General features: G+C 42.7%; 1 long non-coding RNA gene across 1 annotated transcript; it reads left to right on the top strand.

Annotated features, from left to right (window-relative positions):
• Window positions 1-5469: 5469 nt before the first annotated feature.
• On the top strand, window positions 5470-16715 carry LOC134356452 (uncharacterized). The gene is made up of 4 exons (XR_010020354.1): window positions 5470-5483; window positions 6543-6584; window positions 13317-13358; window positions 16664-16715. It is a non-coding gene; the product is annotated as an uncharacterized LOC134356452 (long non-coding RNA).
• The last annotated feature ends 2309 nt before the right edge of the window (window positions 16716-19024 follow it).

Raw genomic sequence — 19024 nt, 5'->3', positions numbered from 1 at the left:
TCCTTACACATCTGGATGCTTATGTGAGAATGCTGTTCTTGGACTACAGTTCAGCATTCAACACCATAGTTCCATCAAGGCTCAACAAGCTTGGAGATCTCGGCCTTCACCCTGCCTTGTGCAGCTGGATCCTGGACTTCCTGTCAGACCGCCAGCAGGTTGTAAGAGTGGGCTCCCTCACCTTCAACCCTCTGACTCTCAATACAGGAGCCCCTCAGTGCTGCGTACTGAGTCCCCTCCTTTACCCCCTGTATACCCACGACTATATCGCCACCCACAGCTCCAATCTGCTAATTAAATTTGCTGACGACACTACATTAATTGGCCTTATCTCAAACAATAACGAGGTGGCCTACAAGGAAGAAATCATCTCTCTGACACAGTGGTGTCAAGAAAACAACCTCTTCCTCAATGTCGCAAAAACAAAGGAGCTGCTTGTGGATTACAAGAGGAACGGAGATGGGCTAACCCCTATTGACATCAATGGATCTGGGTTTGAGAGGGTAAACAGCTTCAAGTTCCTTGGCATCCACATCACTGAGGACCTCACGTGGTCTGTACATACAAACTGTGTGGTGAAAAAGGCACAACAACGCCTCTTTCACCTCAGACGGTTGAGGAAGTTTGGTATGGGCCCCCAAATCCTAAGAACTTTCTACAGGGGCACAATTGAGAGCATCTTGTCTGGCTGCATCACTGCCTGGTATGGGAACTGTATCTCCCTTAATCGCAGGACTCTGCAGAGAGTGGTGTGGACAGCCCAGTGCATCTGTAGTTGTGAGCTTCCCATGATTGAGGATATTTACAAGGACATGTGTGTAAAAAGGTGATCATTGGGGACCCAAGCCATCCCAAACACAATCTATTTCAGCTGCTACCATCCGGGAAGTGGTACCGCAGCATAAAGGCCAGGACCAACAGGCTCCAGGGCTGCTTCTTCCACCAGGCCATCAGACTGATGAACTCACGCTGACTTGAGTGTACTCTATATTACATTGACTGTTCTATTTATTATTAATTACTATGATTGCACATTGCACGTTTAGATGGAGATGTAACTTCAAAGATTTTTACTCCTCATGTATGTGAGGGATGTAAGAAATAAAGTCAATTCAATTCAATACTTATGACCCAGGGTGCTTTCTGGCCTATTCAACCTGACTGACAGTTTCAGGCTAATATATAGTATACTGTAACAGAGCTTGGTATACATGTGCGATGTTTCTTTAACACGTTATCAGAAATAACTCCACAGTTTAGGACTGGGTTAGCACTAGATCGTCAGGCAGAGGATGGTGGTGGGAACTTTATACATTTTCAGTGGCAATATGTTTATTTTCGGGTAGATGGAGCTCGTCAACCTGGGAAGGCAGTCAATCTAAGAGAGGAAAACTGATTTCAAACCTCTGCTGCCTTGTGGCCATACCCACTCATGGGAAAGGCTTCGCAAGTAAACTCTGAGGACAAATCTGGAGCTGGAGTCCCTAAGGCAGGCCGACGTTGCCATCAACCTCATTCTGGCAACTCCTGCAATGACACTGGTGCCAAGCTGTATCGTCCCTTGCCCTTCCCTTGGACAACATCAGTGTCGTGGAGAGGGGAGACTTGCAGCATGGGCAACTGCCGGTCTTCCATACAACCTTGCCCAGGCCTGCGCCCGGAGAGGCCAAGCTTTCCAGGTGCAGATCCATGGCCTCATGAGACTAATGGATGCCACGTACTAGTCAGGCCAGAAATAGGAAAAATAGACGGTTTAAGACGTGGCTAAGGAGTGAGTGCACGAGGAAGGGTGTCAAATATTTTGATCATTGGGCTCTCTTCCAGGAAAGGTAGTACCTGTACAGAACAGATGGTTTGCACCTGAACTGAAAGGAGACTAATATCCGGGTGGGAAGATATGCTGGTGCTGCACAGGGAGGTGTAAACTAGAGTTCCAGCGGGATGGGAACCAGAGCGTTAGAACAGATAGTGGAGTGGTTGCGGAGATGGATATTGGTAAGACCACAGACAAAGTCAGGAATCGAAAGGTTGAGCACAGACTCATCTCCTGACCTGCGTATATTTCAATACAAGAAGTATTGTAGGGAAGGCAGATGAGTTCAAGGCATGGATCAACACATGGAATTATCATGTTGTAGCCATTAGCCATTGGTTCCAGGAGGGGCAAGACTGGCAGCTCAGTCTTCTGGAGTTCTGTTGTTTTAGATGTGACTGAGAAGGAGGGATTAAAGGAGGAGGGGTGGCATTACTAGGCAGGGAAAATATTACCACAGTGCTCAGTCATGACAGACTGCAGAACTCGTCTCAGGAGGCGTTATAGGTGGAGCTGAGGAATAAGAAATGTATGACCACATTAACAGGACTATATTATTAACCACCATGCCATGGGGTTTAGAGAAACAAATTTATAGCAGGATCGCAGACTGTTGCAAGAAATATAAGATTGTTAGAGTAGCTGATTTTAATTTTCCAATTATTGATTGGAACTCCTATACTGTAAAAGAACTAGATGGGATAGAATTTGTCAAATGTGTTCAAGAAAGTTTCCTTAATCAGTACATAGAAGTCCCAGAGAGAAAGGAAGAGTGTGAGATACTTAGGTTATGAAATAGGGCAGGTGACAGAAGTTTGTGCAGGGGAACACTTTACAACCAGTGACCACAATGCCATTAGTTCGAAGTGAAATGAAAGAAGCAGATCTGCTCCGGGGGTTGAGATTCTAAATTGGAGAAAGGCCAATTTTGATGGTCTTAGAAAAGGGTCTGACAAATGTTGATTGGGACAGGTTGTTTTCTGACAAAGGTGTACTTAGCAAATTGGAGGTCTTCAAAAGTGAAATTTTGAGAGTAAAAAGCTTATGTGTGCCTATCCAACTAAAAGGTAAATATAACAGAGATATTGAGATATCAAGAGATATCGGGGCCCTGGTTAAGATTAATAAAAGGGGTGCTTGGTAGGTGTAGGCAGGTAGGAACAAACAAGGTACTTATGGAGAATAAGAAATGCAAGAGAACACTTAAGAAAGAAATCAGGAGAGCTAAAATAAGGCATGAGGTTGCCTAGTGGACAAGGTGAAGGAGAATCCTAAGGGACTCTATGGATATGGTAAGAGCAAAAGGATTGCTTTGTAAAAAATTAGTCCTCTGGAAGTTCAGAATGATAATCCAAATGTGGAGCCAAAAGAGGTGAGGAAGATCTTAAAGGATTTTGTGCATCTGTATTTACTCAGGAGATGGACTTCAGGGACCCTATACAGATTTACAGAGGAGAAGGTATTTGTTGTCTTGAGGCAAATTACAGCAAATGGATAGCAAAGAAGACCATCAGAATTGGCAGTGGGTTCGAGACCAGCTGGAAAAATGAGTTGAAAGCTGGCAGGTGGATTTTAATGCAGACAAGTGCGAGGTGTTACACTTAGGTAGGACCAACCAGAGTAGGTGTTACACAGTGAATGGTAAGGCACTTAGGAGTATGGTAGAACAAAGGGATCATTGGCCTGTATTGCGTACAGGAGATGGTACAGTAGAAGTTGTATAAGATATTGATGAGGCCTAATTTGGAGTATTGTATCCAGTTTAGGTCACTTAACTGAATGAAAGATGTAAATAAGGTTTAAAGAGTACAGAGAAAATTTTCAAGGATGTTGCCAGTACTGGAAGATCTGAGTTATAAGGGAAGATTGAATAGGTTAGGACTTTATTACTTGGAATGAAGAAGACTGGGGGGAGATTTGATAGAGGTATACAAAATTTAGGGGTATAGATAGGGGAAATGCAAGCAGGCTTTTTCCACTGAGGTTGGTTAGGACCACAACTGGATGTAATGGGTTATGGGTGAAAGGTGAAAAGTTTAAGGGACCATGAAGGGAAACTTCTTTACTCAGAGCATCGTAAGAGTATGGAACGAGCTGCCAGTGGAAGTGGTGCATGTGGACCTGATTTCAACGTTTCAGAGAAGTCTGGATAGGTACATGGATGGTAGGGGTATGGAGGGCTGATGTCCTGGTGCAGATAGATGAGAGTAGACAGTTTAAATGGTATGGCACAGAATAGATGGGCTGAATGGCTATTTTTGTGCTGTATTTTTCTTTGACTATGAGACTATGACTATGAAATACCTTCCGTGCAATATAATTTGCTGCAATTCATCATTTTTACTTCTTTAGCCATTTGATACTTTTACAATGGAAAACCCAAGGGGACATACCTGCAGATGGAAAACAGGAAACATTATTTTGTTTATCTTCATTATTGGAATGATATCTGATAAGATACATTATCACTTCATTTGTGTTACATGTTTGATTGCTTTCATGTTTTTACAATTGGTAGAAGTAAGTGAATGACTTGTGTATCTTATATTCAAACTTCTTCAGTCTTAGCTTGAAAAATGTACTTTCAAAACATTCTCAAGTCAACACTTGAGAAATATCCCACAGTATAAAGACAGTTGGAATATCCTAAGGTTCTGAAATGTGCTGAATACAAGGAGAGATTGGATAGGCTGGGGTTCTTTTACTCATTGGAGCAAAGGAGCCTCAGGAGTGACTTTATAGACCTTTCACATGAAACTCACTAAAAATAAATGAACTGTGTTTAAGCTATTTCACTAGCTGGAACTGTCTCCTCCTTCATAGTGAGGGGGACTCACTGCTCAAATAGTGGGTATTGGCAGCTAAACTCACCATGGACAATAAAAAAGGAAGCGATCTAGCCTTTGAAGAGTAAGTGGCTACACTATAGCCTCACTTTAGTGAGGGCACTTATATCGGATAGGGCTTAAGATCTTTGTATAAGTTCAAAATTTCATGGGCAGTAAACCAAATACCATCACAGTGATATGTATCACTATCACTATCAAGATGGTGGAGGCGGATGCCTTGTGTAGAAAAAGGAAATTGGATTAAATTGAATTTGTTATTTTTTTTATTATTAACTGAATGTTAATCCACATCTGCCATGTGGCATTTGTGTGGAACTGGGCAGATCAATGGCAGATCCAATTTAATCCAGGCAAGTGTGTGGTAATTTGCTTCAGGAAGTCACATGCTGGCAGGAAATATAAAGTCAATAGCAGAATCTTTAGGAATATTGATGGAATATTGTGTAAATTTCTGGTCAGCACACTACTGGAAGGATGCACGAGCAATAAAGAGAGTCCAGAGATATTCACAAGGATGCTACCTGGAATGGAGGATTGCAGTTACGTGGAGAGAATGCATAGGCTTGGCTATTTCTCTTTGCCATGTATTACCTCAGGAGTGACCTTATGGAGTTTTCCAGAACTATGAGGGTTTTGGATAAGATAGATACTCATAGACTTTTTATGAGAACAAGAGAGTCTACAGCTGGAAGATACAGGCTGTCAGAGATGAAATTTAAAAGAGATCTGTGCTTCTGCAGCAACTCACTAATAGTGGTTCTCTCTTTCTGTCTCTACAGAGATAAGTTGCAAGTGTGGATCTAAAACAGGCAACAAACAAGGTCAGTAACTTAAATGTTAACATGATGAGAAACTTCCAGCTTTATGAATCCTTTCATTTTTAACCAAATTAATGACAAATCTCAATAAACCACAAGTTGTCAGTGGAAAGGAAATCCCTGATAAATGGTGAGGTGAAAATACTGGTTGATATGGGAAAAAAATGTTAGAGCTCACTAATCAGGGATAATTTTGGATTTCCAAAACTGACCACTCTGTTTCTTTATCTCTATGGCCCCCATGAAGGGTCAGATAGTCATTGATTACATTTGTATTGACATTTGGGTCCCCTAGCTCCTTGAATCCTCAGGTAACCACAGGTAAAATAAAAAGATGAGAAGTGGTAACTTTTGTTCAGCCTGAGAATTGCAAAGACTGAGATCTTGCAATTTAATTCCTGCTTCAGGATATCCCAATATTCAGGATATCCCTGAGAGGATGACCCTTGGTATACTACTGCTGAAGATGGGAACTGGAATTCCAGAGTAAATTTCCACAATCTACAATTGGAAGATTTATTTAAAGATCCTTTCTATAGTGTTAGATGTGGGATAAAGTAAAATGTGTAACTGTGGTGATGGAAGACAGGACTGTGCTCATTGTAATAAAGTGACAGACCAGTCTGTGTCTATTGGGTGCATTATTTCAAACTGTTCGTCTATGACTTTGGACGTGGATAAAGGATAAAACAATGTCACACTCATCCTTGAATGGAAGCAGAGGATTACTTCAATGGAGGTGGATACTTGATGTACAATGTAGAAAGGAAAAGATTAAGAATTAGGAGCAGGAGAAGTTTCCTCCTCACTTTGAGACTCTCCTGACAATCAGTGGGGTCATAACTGATTCCTGACCTCAATAGCCTGACTAAATTATGGATAGAGATAACAGTGCTTTGATTATAAACTATTAACTGTAAATAGTGTGAATGGTAAAATATTGTTGAATTGTAATAATGTGATGCTGTAATCAATGATGAAACTTGCTTTGCAAAAGGGAAATAAAGGATTCACACTGCTGCAGCAACTCTGAACAGTGGCTGTTTCGTTTTGTCTCTTCAGGGAAGCAGATCAAAGACGAATGTGAAAGGATAAGAGTCAAAGGTCAGGGTCTTAAATTTTAAAATCAAGTGGAAATTCCAGCTATATGAAAATTTTCCTTGTTAACTAAATTCATGGGAATTAATTCACAAATCTTGTAGTTCTTTCCTCTTCTCTAAGCTGCATGTTTACCTGAAGTAAATCAGAGTGAAATAATGATGGAACAAGCTGCCAGTGGAAGTGGTGCATGTGGACTTGACTTCACAGTGATGAAAGATAGCTGCCATAGTCCCAGAAAACTCTGCACCTTTCTCCTTCTCAACTCTTCAACCCCATGTCCAGATCCACACCAATAATCACACTGCTGCAGATGCTGCAAATCGGAGATAAAACCAGAAAATGCTGGCAATGAGTAGCAGGAGGGGGAACCTTTGTGAATGGCCAGACATAGGGTTGTTATTTCTGCTCTGTCATGTTATTTCATGGTAAAAACAATAGCATTGAGTTACATCTTACTAAATATTATCATCTTCAAATTCCCATTGATTGACTGTTTGTTAATCCAGAGCTGTTATGTGAGAGTTGTATTCAAATTTGGGTGTTTGGACTGGCAGTCCAGGTCGTTACCATTGATACTAAATGTCTGACACTTTTTTGACTTTCCAAAATAGATCACCTCACAGTTAACTGCGATGAAATCCATTTGCCACTCATCAGCCCAATTCCCTGGTGGTTGGGAGAACAAAGGGAATGTCAGTGATAGAGAGGAGGAAGGGATTAGCAAACCTTCACCATCCTCACTCAGCTGTCTCTCTTTATCACCCTTTTATTGACATTCCCGTTGTTTTTTCACCCTGTTTCTTTCACTGAATCCTAAAACATATTTGATGTTCATCAGAACTTCCCAAAACTGTACCTAGTTATATACAATGATAGTTTGTACACACATTATCAAAATGAACCAGACCCACATTCATCGATACTGTACATCTGTGTTGTACAGATTCTGAATCACAAAGATTTAAACTTCTTCAGGGTCCTGATGAAGGGTCTCAGCCCGAAACATCGACTGTTCACTCATTTCCATAGATGTTTCCTGGCTGCTGAGCTCCTCCGGCATTTTGTGTATGTTGTTTTGTTCTCCAGCATCTGCAGATTTTCTCTCGTTTGTGTGCAGATTCTGAACTGTACTCACCAGTCTTGGATACACCTGTTATACAGCAACAACCCATGTCTAGCTGTAGTGCACTCCAGTTTAAAGAATGACTTGTCACTACCAGCCCAGTGCCCAAGTGACATATAACAGACTGGCCACTGGTACCGTGCTCAGCATAATACAGTGACAGATCTGTCTATGCCTGTTGGGTGCATAATTTGAAATACATCCTCTGTGATGTTGGATGAGGATAAAGGATAAAATAATGCCACAGTCATTGTTGAGTTGAAGTGCAGTATTACTTCAGTGTAGGTGGGTATTTGAGGTAGAAGATAGAAAAGAAAAGAATAAGAATTAGGAGCAGGAGAAGTTCACCTTGAGACTCTCCTGACTTTCAGTGAGGTCATAGCTGATTTCACTATCAACCTGCAGAAAAGTAGGCAGTCATGGAGGGATTGTCTACTGAGTCTCTATGGGTGGAAGTTAGAAATGGGATGGGGTCAATAACTCTACTGGGTGTTTTTATACACCACCCAGTAGTAACAGGGACATCGAAGAGCAGATAGGGAGACATATTCTGGAATGGTATAAAAATAACAGGGCTGTCGTGATGGGAGATTTTACTTTCCCCAATATTGATTGGTATCTCCGTAGAGCAAGGGATTTAGATGGGATGGAGTTTGTTAGGTGTGTTCAGGAAGGTTTCCTGACACAATATGTAGATAAGCCTACAAGAGGAGAGGCTGTACTTGATCTGGTATTGGGAAATGAACCTGGTCAGGTGTTAGGTCTCTCGGTGGGAGAGAATTTTGGAGATAGTGATATCAATTCCTTCTCCTTTACCATAGCATTGAGGAGGGATAGGAGCAGACAAGTTAGGAAAGCATTTAATTAGAGTAAGGAGAAATATGAGGCTACCAGGCAGGAACCTGGAAGCTTAAATTGGGAGCAGATGTTCTCGGGGAAATGTACAGCAGAAATGTGGCAAATATTCATGGGATATTTGCATGGTATTCTGTATGGGTACATTCCAATGAGACAGGGAAAGGATGATAGGGTACATGAACCATGGTGTACAAAGGCTGTTGAAAATCTAGTCAAGAAGAAAAGAAAAGCTTATGAAAGGTTCAAAAAACTAGGTAATAACGGAGATCTAGAAGATTATAAGGCTAGCAGGAAGGAGCTTAAGAATGAAATTAGCAGAGTCAGAAGAGGCCATGAGAAGGCCTTGGCAAGCAGGATTAAGGAAACCCCAAGACATTCTACAAGTATGTGAAGAGCAAGAGGATAAGACGTAAGAGAATAGGACCAATCAATCGTGACAGTGGAAAAGTGTGTATGAAACCGGAGGAGGTAGCAGAGGTACTGAATGAATACTTTGCTTCAGTATTTAACACGGAAAAGGAACTTGGCGATTGTAGGAATGACTTACAGCAGACTGAAAAGCTTGAACATATAGACATTAAGAGGATGTGCTGGAGCTTTTGAAAAGCATCAAGTTGGATAAATCACTGGGACCAGATACGATATAACCCAGGCTACTGTGGGAGGTGAGGAACGGGGTTGCTGAGCTTTTGGAAATGAACATCATGGGGACAGCAGAGGTTCCGGAAGATTGGAGGGTTGCAGATGTTGTTCCCTTATTCAAGAAAGGGAGTAGAGATAGTCCAGGAAATTATAGACCAGAGAGTTTTACTTCAGTGGTTGTTAATCTGATGGAGAAGATCCTGAGAGGCATGATTTATGAACATTTGGAGAAGCATAAAATGACGAGGAATAGTCAGCACGGCTTTGTCAAAGGCAGTTCGTGCCTTTTGAACCTGATTGAATCTTTTGAGGATATGACTAACCACATTGATGAAGGTAAAGCAGTAGATGTAGTGTATATGGATTTCAGCAAGGCATTTGATAAGCTACACCGTGTAAGGCTTACTGAAAAAGTAGGGAGGCATGAGATCCAAGGGGACTTTGCTTTGTGGATCCGGAATTGGGTTGCCCACAGAAGGCAAAGAGTAGTTGTAGACAGGTCAAATTCTACATAGAGGACGTTGACCGGTGGTGTGCCTCAGGGATCTGTTCTGGGACCCTTACTCTTCGTGATTTTTATAAATGACTTGGATGAGGAAGTGGAGGGATGGGTTAGTAAGTTTGCTGATGACATAAAGGTTGGGGGTGTGGAGGGAGCCAGACCTGTTTCTATCTCCTTCTCACATATTCCCTGGCTCTGTTGTGATATAAACTTTTAGAAAACATAGAAGCATAGAAAACCTACTGCACAATACAGTCCCGTCGGCCCACAAAGTTGTATTGAACATGTCCCTACATTAGAAATTACTAGGATTACCCATAGCCCTCTATTTTTCTAAGCTCTATGTACCTATCCAAAAGTCTCTTAAAAGACCCTATCGTGTCCGCCTCCACCACCGTAACCAGCAGCCCATTCCACACACTCACCACCCTCTGCATAAAACATCTTACCCCTGATATCTCCTCCAAATGCACACCCAAGCACCTTAAACCTATGCCCTCTTGTGGCAGCCATTTCAGTCCTGGGAAAAAGCCTCTGACTATCCACACAATCAATGCTGCTCATCGTCTTATACACCTCTATCAGGTCACCTCTCATCCTCCGTCGCTCCAAAGGAGAAAAGGCCGAGTTCACTCAATCTGTTTTCATAAGGCATGCTCCCCAATCCAGGCAACATCCTTGTAAATCTCCTCTGCACCATTTCTATGGCTTTGACATCCTTCCTGTAGTGAGGTGACCAGAACTGAGCATAGTACTCCAAGTGGGGTCTGACCAGGGTCCTATACAGCTGCAACATTACCTCTTGGCTCCTAAACTCAATCCCACGATCGATGAAAGCCAATGCACCGTATGCCTTCTTAACCACAGAGTCAACCTGCGCAGCTGCTTTGAGTATCCTATGGACTCAGACCCCAAGATCCCTCTGATCTTCCATGCTGCCAAGAGTCTTACCATAAATACTATATCCTGCCATCATGTTTGACCTACCAAAATGAACCACTTCACAGTTATCTGAGTTGAACTCCATCTGCCACTTCTCAGCCCAGTTTTGCATCCTATCAATGTCCCGCAGTGACCTCTGACAGCTCTCCAAACTATCCACAACACCCCCAACCTTTGTGTCATCAGCAAACTTATTAACCCATCCCTCCACTTCCTCATCCAGGTCATTAATAAAAATCACGAAAAGTAAGGGTCCCAGAACAGATCCCTGAGGCACACCACTGGTCACCGAAGTCCATGCAGAATATGACCAGTCTACAACTGCTCTTTGCCTTCCGTGGGCAAGCCAGTTCTGGATCCACAAAGCAATGTCCCCTTGGATCCCATGCCTCCTTACTTTCTCAATAAGCCTTGCACAGGGTACCTTATCAAATGCCTTGCTGAAATCGATATACATTACATCTACTGCTCTTCCTTCATCAATGTGTTTAGTCACATCCTCAAAAAATTCAATCAGGCTCGTAAGGCACGACCTGCCCTTGACAAAGCCATGCTGACTATTCCTAATCATATTATACCTCTCCAAATGTTCATAAATCCTGCCTCTCTTATTGATTTGTACATTGAATATAGCAGTGACTGAACTCCCACAGTGCAATGAGACCCAGGAGTTCACCCAGGAGTCAAGGTGGCCATTCACAGATCCAGGCAGCGGGCGGTTGAGGGTTGTTCCTGAGCTGATTGCCTGCTAATTTTCCACGCCTACGCCCATGTACGTGTGCCCCTGGGAAAAGAATAACGTGACAACTATGTCTACACTGGGCACCTTCTGGGACTGATGGGTGTCACAGGGGCCCAACTGAATTCTGGATAGAGATAACAGTGCTTTAATTATAAACTATTAACTGTAAATAGTATGAATTGTGAAATATTGTAGAGTTATAATAACGTGGGGAATTTTCCAAATGGCTGCTTGACTCTGCCAGGGTGTGCCTCAGAGAGTTGGAATGGGGTCAGTTCTCCCATCTAGCTGGTTATCCTAAAATTCAATGGACCCTGGAATTTATCAAGAGATGATTTTGGCAACCATCTATATCCCAGAATGTCGATGACTTTGTCTCAGCCAGTCCCACTTGTGCCCAGAACAGGACATCACACCAGCACACTGCAGATCTGTTATGTCCACTGTCTGTGTCTCAAGGCCTGAGTCTCAGTGCCACTGGTCCCACCTCTCCTTGGATTTCATCGCTGGTCTGCTCCCATCTGATGGAAACATTACCATTCTGGTGATTGTGAAAGAGCTCTCCAAGGCTGTCCACTTCATCACTCTCCCTAAGCCCCTGTTGGCACGTGAGACTGCCACCCATATGGTTCAGCATGTGTTCAGGCTGCACAGCTTCCCTCAGGATATAGTGTCTAATCAGGACTGAGAGAGAGAATCAGAAGCTGGAGACAACCCTGCACTGCCTTGTCTCTTCTAGCCCCACATCCTGGGAGCTCCCAATTGGTTGGGGAATGATTGCCCAAAATAGCCTCCAGTTATCCTCCACTGGCATGTCCCCTTGAAATGCCAGGAGGAATTCGAGGCACCACTTTTTCCTGATCAAGAGACTGACATGGGAGTTCCTGCTGCTGAACATTTGGTCGAACACTATGAGCGCACGTGGAGTTGGCTGATGGATTCTCTGCAGCACACTCAGAAACAACGTGCCCAGCACACTGATGAGCTCTGCCGACAGGTGAGGCCTGTCAAGTCAGGAGAGAAAGTCTGGCTGATATCTAGAGATCTTCCCTCGGAAGTTGAGAGCCGCAGGTTGGCCCCATTCTATGTAGGACCATGCATAATGGAGAACGCTGTCAACAAGGTCTCATATACATGGCACCTATCTTCATCAATGAAGATCCACCCATCATTGCATGTTTCCCAACTCAAGCCGATGACTACCTCCCTCCCCATCCCCAGCTCCAATTATCCCTCCTTCCTCTTCTTCCCATTCCTTTGTATATTCTATATTGTGACTCCTGGCACGTTGCTGGATGCATGGCTTGTAAGGGGTTTGGCCCTCAGGAATGTTGTTTGGTTCTGATCCATGTCATCCTGGACAAGTCTCTCATGCCGGAATTTCAGCAGGCACCAGTCTCTAGCACCTTGGGAGCTGCACCTAGGGAGGGGAACCCTGTCACAACCACAGACTCTCCTACGGGGTCTATGTGCCCAAACAGGCAGACTGTGGAATGGGTTCAGCAATCACACTCGTGAGTATGCACGTTCCAGCCAATTGGTGTTTCATTGTGGTGGTATTTAACTCCCTGCCTCTCATTCCAGTTTTGTTAAGGCTTTACCAAAAGCACAGCAAAATCTATGCTCCCTGCTTGCCTCCGTCCTTGTTCTGGAAAAGAAGTCTACTGCTTAACTGACGCTGTAAAGGAGCAGTATTAATTTATTATTAAGTTATTGATTCTTCGTTGCAACGTCAGCATTAACTTTCAGTTTGAAAGTTTTGGTTAATGGACCTATTGGCCAAGTGTTTATTGTTTTTCCTTTAATTCTGCACAGTCTTATTATGTCAGTGAACTGTTCATCGGCTCCAGTGTCTCTCCCTCTGCACCTGGGCTGTAACCTCTGCAGTAACTCCATAACAGTGGCTCTTTAATTCTGCCTCTGCAGGTATTTGTTGCATATATCAATGTATGGAGGAGGAGTGCCAAGGTCAGTAACTTAAATTTTTAACATCATGAGAAACTTTCAGCACTTTGAATCCTCTCAGTTACCTTTCCCTTTTAACCAAATTAATGATGAATACCAAATCACAGATTCAGGAAAGTTCAGCTATCTTGCCATTATGAATCCCTTTTCTCAGCCACAGATTTTTATCAAAGTTAATCAGAATGAAATACTTTTGGAAGTGATTGCAGTCTGAGGAAAATGACCTCTATATTTGTGCAGTAAGATCCCACCTCAGGCATTTTGGTGTATGGTGCAGAACATGTGAGGTCAGTGGTGTTCTGGTTGGCGGGTGGGATCCATCTACTCACCAACTGTGACCATGTACGTAAGGTGACTGAATCTTTCCTACAATGCAGCATATCATCAGTGCTTTTTCACACACTAATCTCCTGAGTGATCCCCTCCCACTGTCACTCAACACGACCATAGATTGCTGCTACAGTCCCTGCAAACTCTGGGCCTCTCTCCTTCTTCCCAAATCCTTAACCAGAGTGTCTGGATCTGCACCAAAAAATCACAATGCTGCAGATGGTGAAAAGCCAAAATAAAAACAGAAAATACTGGCCAACAGGAGGGACACTTCCTGTGAAGAGATCCATGAAATTAACGTTTCTGCTCAATCACTTTCTTTGGAAACAGGAAAGTTGCCAGTTTTTAATTTGCAATTAGCCCACATGTGTAAGTCCACCATTTATTAGCCCAGTGTCCACTGTTGACTTCTTGAGCAGTAGTATTTACCCAATGGGCCAAATGTCCTCCTTTTGTGCAAGAGTAAATCATTATGTTCACAAAACATTGGAGTTTTGAGGAATGTGTTAGGTAACATTTACTGCTGTGTTTGAGAGCTGTAGTTCTGATCAGTAGGATATTCATTTTTTATAGACATCTGTTAGTCTCATGAGACCATGGATTTGGGCCTTGGAAGCTTTCCAGGGCGCAGGCCTGGGCAAGGTTGTATGGAAGACCAGCAGTTGCCCATGCTGCAAGTCTCCCCTCTCCATGCCACCGATGTTGTCCAAGGGAAGGGCATTAGGACCCATACAGCTTGTCACCGGTGTCGTCGCCGAGCAATGTGTGGTTAAGTGCCTTGCTCAAGGACACAACACACTGCTTCAGCCAAGGCTTGAACTAGCAACCTTCAAATCACTAGACGAACACCTTAAGCACTTGGCCACGCGCCAACGCAATATTCATTTTAACAAATCAAATAAGCCCGTGGAATACCTTCCTGGATTGCTCCAGATGCAACTTCCAGCAGTTACTCCTGCTGTCAATAAAAATAAAAAAATAGAGTGCTGATGCTTCTCTGAAAACTGAGAGAAAAACAGAAAATGCTGGAAATTTACTTTTATTCTACAAATACCTAACCTAACCACCTCTCTCCTTTCACCTTGTTTCTTTCCTCTTCTCCGCACATCATGTTCACACTCCTCCCACTGGTTCCCCACACCCCACTGTTCCCATCTCCCCTCCCTGCCTTCCTCATTGGGTTTTATGCTCCACCTGCCTCTCCTGACAGATTCCATCACCTGTTCCTTTCAAGCCTCTGTTGCTCTTTGTACACTTGCCTCCTCCATGTGCTCATTACTCCATCTCAATTGGACCCACCTATCCCTTGCCACCTTTTTCTCTGCCCTTTACCTTCACCCCTCTATATCAACTATCTCCCCTGTACCTTTTCAGTTCCAAAGGATCTCAACCCAAAATTTCAACCATCCATTTCCCTCCACAGATACTGCCTGATCTGAGTTCCGCTTACACAGGAGTTCCCAAACTGGGGTCCACGGACCCCTCGGTTAATGATAGGTGTCGATGCCATAAAAATGTAGGAACCCCTGCTGTAGCAGTTTGTTTTCTTTTGCTCTACAAAGGCATGTCATTCAAGAACTTCACACATCCCAAAGAGATCATCTCTCAAGTTTTGAATTTGTGGAGAGTGTAGATCTTGCACAGAGTACCTTAACATCCCAGGATTCATTTTCATTTCTCAGATAATGTTAATGGCTGCATCAGTCCTTTGTCTCAACAGAAGCTACTCCACTCAATGAATTTCTTCCTGGAGATTATTTGTCGGGGCTGTTTCTCTGCTGTCTATCACAGCAAACTGTTCGGCCATACACTGGAGTGAGCTGATTTAATCATCTATAATCGACTATCGCTCTCCATTCTCCATCCTGTTACTTTACCAGCCAGCCCAGTGAAATATGTTCTTGAGGCAATGCTACCCTGTTTGGTGGTTTGACCATAAGAAATGTTCTGGGTTTATTGGGATTGTAAAAGGCTGATGAATACTTTCACTGCAGCAAAGGTCTGAGAATTGAGGGATGAATGCAAACTCAGTACAACCATGTGGCTGGTTCTCTGTGGATTTGTACACTTTGTGGGCAGGTCATACTGCAGGGGCTTAGAGAACGATACAGATGACTTCAGCAACCACTGTATATAGGATGACCATTTTTCACTGTAACTGTCTGATCCATTACATACATTTGTTTTTTTTTTCAGTTAAATTAATTCTCACTGTATTTCTGGCTACAGTTGCAGTTTTACCCATTGTGGTGCTCCCCATGTGGTCTGACTGTCCACGGTGCCATGATCTGAACTGTCATCTGCCAAGGTGCCATCATCTCCATCAGTCTCTAATGCTGAGTACTGATTTGAGAATGGCTGCTGCTATTTTACATGCCTCTTTCTACCCTTCAAACAACCACTCATTTATTATTCAGTCAATCTCCCTCATGCTCCACAGAGACTTCAGGAATCTTAAACCTGAGTGTGATCAATCAGAGGCACTGACTGTGCAGTATGGCATCCGGAGACACAAGGAGCAGAAATTCCCATATCTTCAGGAATAGTTCCCAGTTACCCGGCCAAAAATATTTTACTCTCCTTTCTCTTTCATAAAGATGCTGATCTTTCATTTGTATCCTTAACTGAACCACTCTTTCTTTGTTATTGTTGTGTTAGCTTCTAGGTTAGTGATTAAATGCATGATAATTTCTTCTTAATTTAGCACTGTATTTTTGGCGAAACACTTACTTGACTTTGAGTAACTTAATTATCTTGCTCTTTTGTCCAACAAATTCCAATTCCTTGCAGTTGGCACAGATTGCACTCTGTGTAATCCTGCCCCCACTGCCAAGTACAATACATTGATTTCCTCTATAGAACTGATGACCTGCTTAATCACTGGCTAACAAAGGAGAAAAGTATGGGTGGAAAAAGCAACAGGAATACAAATTATTTCTGAAATACGTACAAAAATGTTTTCTACCATTTCATTTCAGATTTTCTAAAGGAGACCAATCAACAAACGAACTCTGAAAAGAAGTGTCACAAAAGGTATTTTTAATTGAACAATTTTTTCCACTGATGTTATATATGAAGTAAAAAGATTTACAGCTGAAGAATTGTGATCAGGAAGATAGGACAATTTCAGAATTGTGTTCTCATAATTTATGATATATTTTGTACCTTGTTTACAATAGTCTGAAGTGCAGATTATTCAAATGACCAGAACACTGTGGATGAGTCTCTCGATGATACATTATAAGAAGGATCCTTGATCCAGCCTCATTTGGTCAGAATGCTCCCATTGCTCTGGGTGGGGATGGAGAAAGTGTATTCATCAGCTTCCTCGTATTAGCTCACTGAACACTAACAGAAAATGCATGAACAGGGGAATTCAGTACAATCAGGGTCAATGAAGTTTCCTCACCATCAAATGGCCTCTTGGCACTGACACTTACAAGGGACGGCAGAAAGCGTAGGTAGAAGCTTGCTAGAGTTCTTATATATGGAGGCCCTCTATGATAAGCAGTGAAGTAAATACTTGCTGGATCCTGCTCCACTCGTATCCAGATTGGTGGCCAGTAGCAGAAGACATTTAACCAAATATTTGACCAACATTGAAATACAATGTTGGAAAGTGTGTGGTCATGCACTTTGGTGGAAGAAATAAATGGGCAGACTATTATTTAGATGGGGAGAGAATTCAAAATGCAGAGATGCAAGGGGACTTGGGAGTCCTTGTGCAGTATACCCTAAAGATTAACCTCCAGATTGAGTCCGTGGTAAAGAAGGCGAATGCAATGTTGGCATTCATTTCTGGAGGCATAGACTATAAGAGCAGGGATGTAATGTTGAGGCTGTATAAGGCACTCGTGAGACCACACTTGGAGTATTGTGTGCAGTTTTGGGCTCCTTATTTTAGAAAGGATATAGTGATATCGGAGAGGGTTCAGAGAAGATTCACGAGAATGATTCCAGGAATGAAAGGGTTACCATATGAGGAACATCTGGCAGCTCTTGGGCTGTATCCCCTGGAGTTCAGGAGAATGAAGGGGGGATCTCACAGAAAAATTCTGAGTGTTAAAATACCTGAACAGATTAGATATGGCGAAGTTATTTCCCATGGTAGGGGAGCCTAGGACAAGAGGGCATGAATTCAGGATTGAAAGATGTCCATTTAGAACTGAGATGTGGAGAAATTACTTTAGTCAGAGGGTGGGAAATCTGTGGAATTTGTTGCCACCATTGGCTGTGGAGGCTAAGTCATTGGGTGTATTTAAGGCAGAGATAGATAGGGTCTTGATTCGCCAGAGCATCAAAGGTTATGGGGAGAAGGCAGGAGAGTTGGATCAGCCCATGATTGAAAGGCAGAGCAGACTGGATGGGCGGAATGGCCTGCTTCGGCTCCTATATCTTATGGTCTTATGGTCGAAGCACAAGTATTAGTTCCATGCCGCCAGTGGTTGGTATGGATGTCCTCACAGAGCAACAGTAAGGTGTGTTGCAGAGATTTAATTGTTCCATCAGTGAATGTACAAATCCTCTTATTTTATCACAAAGAACATAATCGGCCATTCAGCCCTTCAAGCCTGCCCCACCATTCAATATGAACATGGCTAATCTGCCTCTTCTTCTCAGCTAGTTCCCCACAGCGTTAAATTTCCTATTCCCTCAGAAATGTATCTACATCTTCTTTAAGTATCCCCAGGGATCCAGTCTCTAACAACCTCCAGGATAGAGTATTCCAGAAATTTACATCTTCTGCAGGAAAACATTTCTATGTAATTCAATTTCAAGATTAACTAATTATGTAACTATATCCCCTTGTTGTATTTTCTCCCATTGATGGAAAAGTGGAAACATCTCAACATCTTCTGTATCTGATGGATCTTTAACCATTTCAATAAGATCAATGTACATTATCCAAAGTGTATAGATCTAATTTCTTCAAGCATACGTGATAGAACAACCAATTCATCTGAGAAACAGTGATGGTGATGTTAGAAATAACTCACTTGATCTGACAAGGCATTTGTAGACCTATATTTCTGTGTGAAGGTTCAATTTGGGAGTGTAAACACTGTCATCTTTAGAGAGAGGAGGATTTTTGTTCATTCCACAGATCTACTGGTCCTTGTCTGGATAAGGGTATCTGGTAATTGTGCCGTATAGTCATGTTATGTTAAGATCCATGACAGTTATTGATCCATCCCAATGATGGGCACGTTGTGTGTGTGTGTGTGTGTGTGTGTGTGTGTGTGTGTGTGTGTGTGTTTGTGTATGTGTGTGAATGTAGCAGCATCAGTAGTGAGGATGTGCTGTTAAACTTTACTCTGTTCATTATGCACTGATCACTG

This window comes from Mobula hypostoma, chromosome 14 (genome assembly GCF_963921235.1).
Source record: "Mobula hypostoma chromosome 14, sMobHyp1.1, whole genome shotgun sequence".
Taxonomy (NCBI): Eukaryota; Metazoa; Chordata; class Chondrichthyes; order Myliobatiformes; family Myliobatidae; genus Mobula; species Mobula hypostoma.
This window is presented reverse-complemented; position numbering and strand designations above follow the sequence as displayed.